This window comes from Apis dorsata, unplaced genomic scaffold (genome assembly GCF_000469605.1).
Source record: "Apis dorsata unplaced genomic scaffold, Apis dorsata 1.3 scaffold_1204, whole genome shotgun sequence".
Taxonomy (NCBI): domain Eukaryota; kingdom Metazoa; phylum Arthropoda; class Insecta; order Hymenoptera; family Apidae; genus Apis; species Apis dorsata.
This window is the reverse complement of record NW_006264301.1, coordinates 212,888-217,626: the sequence shown is the minus strand read 5'-3', so window position 1 is coordinate 217,626 and position 4,739 is coordinate 212,888. Positions and strand designations below refer to the sequence as shown.

At 29.8% G+C, this 4,739-nt stretch overlaps 1 protein-coding gene across 12 annotated transcripts in view; it reads right to left on the bottom strand.

Annotated features, from left to right (window-relative positions):
- The window catches only part of LOC102677825 (collagen alpha-2(IX) chain-like), a 342,768-nt gene that overhangs the window by 136,052 nt on the left and 201,977 nt on the right, over positions 1-4,739 (bottom strand). The window lies entirely within an intron of this gene.

The window sequence follows — 4,739 nt, the reverse complement described above, 5'->3', positions numbered from 1 at the left end:
CGATCTCTTCGTTTTTTTTTTTTTTTTTATCACTCTTCAACTCTTCAAACTGAATCGATTCAATCGAGTTCCGTGCAATTAGGTTCGCCACTCGATACTCGTCATCGTCGTCACTATTTCTTACTTTCGATTGAACGATCGTTTCGAAATTGATAAATGTTATTGTTAGAATTCGTTTATTCTTTCGAGTTGATTTTTAGAGAATTTCCGGAATGTGAATTAAAATCGAGAAAAATATTATTGATTAAATAATATCTATGAAATTAATTCTTTGAATTGTCATTATAATTAGAAATATTAAAATTTTCTGATTTATAAAAGAAGTTGATATAAGTATACGTATATAATCGATGAGAGATTATTTCTACGTAAGGAGATAGTTAAAAAGTATAAGAATAAAATTTGAATCAATAAAATGTATAAAAACAATGAAACAATCGTTTTCACTGTATCGTGAAAATTGTTACGAATGATCAAACTTGTATTAAAAACTTGTACTAATATTTAAAAGTATATTGAATTTCCTCGAAACATTTTACACAAAATAAACACATGTACAAAATACACACTTCAAACCAAAAACGAAAAACTCGAGTGTGTCATTTTGCACAGTATTAAAACAGTTGCATTTCAATTTAAAAAAAGAGAGATCTCTTTTTGAGAAAAACTTTTCGAAAACCTACTCACCGATTCGATGAAAAAGAAAAAGAAGAAAAAAAACGAGGAGATATATTAAATTAACCCTAGCCCTCGACATTCGCAACCTCTACGATTCAAAAGCCACCACTTCGGTCGTACCTTTCCGTGCGAAATTCTCACAAAAGCGGAAAAATTGGGGATCGGTCAGCTGCTCGGTCGCAGCCGAGACTGATGCAGGGAGGCATCCTGCCTCCCTGAAAAGAGACGAGGACCGCTTGAAATTCAATAGCCGTCCGTGGGCCGCATAACCATTCGTTCCTGTCGAAATACCCTTCAGAAACGACACGTCATTCCGCCGAGAGTCGCCCGTGAAATCCACCGACTTGCAACGCCGCGTTTCACAGCTCGAGGTAAGATCCTCTCTCTCTCTGGAGCGCGATGCGCGTGGATATCCCCCGGGATACAGCCTCGATTTTACCATTGGACCAACCGCCACCGCATCGAAAATTAGACTGCGAATAGTTGCGATAAATGGAATGGCTATTGTACCCGTGGAACACCTGCTTTCGTACGTGAAACTTGGAATTTTATTTTATTTTATTTTATTTATTTATTTATTTTTTTTTTTTGAGAAATTGAATCGAAGTTTGATGAAAATCGATTTGCGAATAAAACGAAAGATTTTATTGTATCTAGATTATGGGGTTATGAGTAAAATTTTGAAATCATTTATTGTGGATTCTAATGATGTGTTTTTATAAATGTTTATGAACGAATATTTTTATACAGAATTCTTTGTTTTGAAATATAAATTGTCGAGTTTTATGAGAATTATATCATCGAAAGAGTATGAGGAAATTGTGATTCAAAGTACAATATATTGTTTGTAATGTTCATTGTTCGTAAAAGTTGTTTTTTTTTCTGGCGTTTAATGAATTTATTACATACATTATTCAGTATATTGTTTTTCGTTTTTACGAGCAATAAAAACTTTCAATGCTTTTTTTATTTAATTCATATACGCATTTCCAGTTTTTTTTATGAATTACAAGATTTTCCAATTCAAAATTATTTTAATATGTTGGGAAGAATTTAAAAATGAATATATTTCAAATAAATATTATTAAGAATTATATATTTATTAATTGCAAGAAAAAAAACACTCATATATTGTTTATTCTGCCCCATTACAAGAAATAATAATATTAACAAAATATTATTTCTTAAAATAAATAATAAAAACTAAATTTGAGATATCATTCAAAAATATTAAAACTAGTTAGTTTAATTAAAATTAGTCCAAACGATCTAAATAAATACTCTAAAAATATTCGAAACCGAAATTCTATCCGTTTCTACGAGCGTGAAAACGAATTTATCCTTAACTTCTATCTCTCTCTCTTTCTTTCTTCCCAGAAGCGAAGCGTCTTGCTTTTCGCCTCCTAAAACATGCGTTATCGGGTATTGCATATTAGATTCGCGAAACGATTCGAGCTAACTCATTCCCAATACGCCTCTAAAAGACGTTCTTTTGAACCTCCATTGTATCTGGGGCAATATCTCGTATTTCGAAACGAGATGGAAAACGTACGAGAGGAATTTTGTACGCGTTGAAAGGTAGAATAAGAAATGGCGGGATATCGCGTTAAACTGCGCGATCCTGGAAAGAAAAGGGAGAGAGGGGGGAAAAAATTATTCGTAAAACGCTAAAATTGACTTTGCCTACGTTGAAAATGTTGAAAAATGTCACGTTTAAGCATGAGCAACGCCTGGATATTCCATTTCTGGTCATTTTCCGGGAAGTTATTTCTCGAGATCTCGCGTGGGGCAAAGGACAAGTTATCGCAATGCATCGTCTTATGCGCGGGTTGCATTGAAACGTGTTACGGAGGTGTAAAGGTGAAGAAGTTTATTTTCAATGATTTTTGTATTCTTGTTTTTTTTTTTACGGCTTTTATTAGAGAACATAATAGTTTCGGGAAATTTATAGAAATTATATAGGATGATTCGTAATTCGTGGTGCAAATGAGGTCGAATGAAAAATGGGAAAGAAGATGAAAATAAGAGGAAAATTAAGAATGGCGTTAAATGGAAAAGTGCAAAGTCATGTGCGCTAATTGGATACCAGTAGTGAAGAGGTTGTTCCACATGCGAAAATAAGTAAAAAGATATGAAATAAAATTTTATTTATGAGAAAATTGAAATTAAAAATCGGACAGACGCGTGTCTGATTAATTGTTGAAACGAAATTGATTGTTCGTTTATTTTCTTTCTTATGCAATATTATATATTGAGAAAGTGTGAATTCTTTGCACTTTAGAATTTGAAATAAAAGTTCTTTTAAATTTTCTTGCAGCAATATTTTTAAATGTACGATTTCTCATTTTCGAAATAAAATATGCGCATGCTATATTTAAGAAAGAAATGTAACTAATCGAATCTTAATTGAATCATTTATTAAAATGGACATTCTGAATTTTTTTCTACTTAGAATAGAATATTGTTTTTTTTTTTTTTAGAAAAATGTTTAGAACTTTTATGTATTATATAATTTACAAATTTTAGATTTGTAAAGATTAAATCTATAGTTAAAAGTTATTCAATTAAAAATCACTAAATAAATTATTTAAAATTCTACTTTTTCCTCTTTATTTAACTTTATTCTAGCTTTTTTAACTTATTTCTAGCTTTTAATCCTTTTCCAAATGGAAATATAAAATTTTGTAAAAGTTTCCAAGGATTCGAACAAATCCGGAAATGGATTTCTTTTGACTATGTCAGATCTCGAATGCAGCCACCACGCTGTAAATTGTAATTCAACCTGATCCGATGTTGCTCATTTAAATTTTCCTAATTCAACTAACTTTCATTTCCAAGTAAAATGATTCTCTGAACTTATGTTACTTTCGAAGTTGTTGAATAATATAAATATAAAAAATTAGTTAAAAAATAAAAATATATAATTTTTCAGAGTCATTTTGTCATTGTTGTCCGTTTGTATCGATACATTCGATGATTAATCATCATTTAAAAATAATCAAGAGATGTAATATTTATTTTAATGCACTTTAACAGCGAGATGGCGAGAAAATTCTTTTAATACGTTTTTAAAGTATGTTAAAAGTTGTAAAAAAAAAAAAGTATGTTAAACGTGTAAACGACGGAATAAAAAAGTGCAAAAGAGACATTAAAAGGCAGCGAGGATCCAACAAGGGAAAGTATTGCGATGCAGAAAGTAGCGCTCTACCACGGTGCATTCAATACGTTATATTAAAGTGTACTAAACTCTTCCAGCCATCGTTAATGCGATCCTATTTGCATAAAGTTTGTACAAAAAAAACCCTTGCCATGGTAATTTCAATAATAACCGTTACCGATAATGCAACCTTTTGGAAAATAAAAAGATTGAATGAAATGATATGAGAATCAAAAGGAACTTAGCTAATAATAACAACAACAACAACAACAACAACAATAATAATAATACATAATACAATCACTATAGCAATATCTTTACAAATTTAATGCTTATATTATAATAATGATGTATTCTGTAATATAACAATATGTAGATTTATGAAACATAAGCGGATTTAGGTACGTGAATTATGCAAGTTGAATGACTAGAATAAGGTAAATCCTTCTCCAAATAAGGTTGTTGAACAATTCTAATGACTTTAAATTAACAATTCAACGATTCTCAATAACGTATTCACGATTCTTTTATAGAAATTCTGCCAAAAATCTCTCTAAAAATTGAATTTAAACACATTTTACTGTTTACATATTTCCTGCTATATTCTAATAATAGATATCTGCAATGGATAATATCATATTGCAAACTAGACTTTTCAATAATAAATATGAGCTTAACGTTGAAATTAATTGCATTCTTATAAGAGTTATAACAATAATGCTATAGAAAAATATTAATTATACCATCGTTATACAATCACTTTACAAACATGAATAATTTATAAAAGAAAAGATAAAGATAAAGAAAGCACAATGAAATTTTTCACTTCCAAGAAACTAATATTTTCTTAAACTCAATTTCATATTGAAAAAAAAAAAAAAAACACTATTCACCACGAATATAA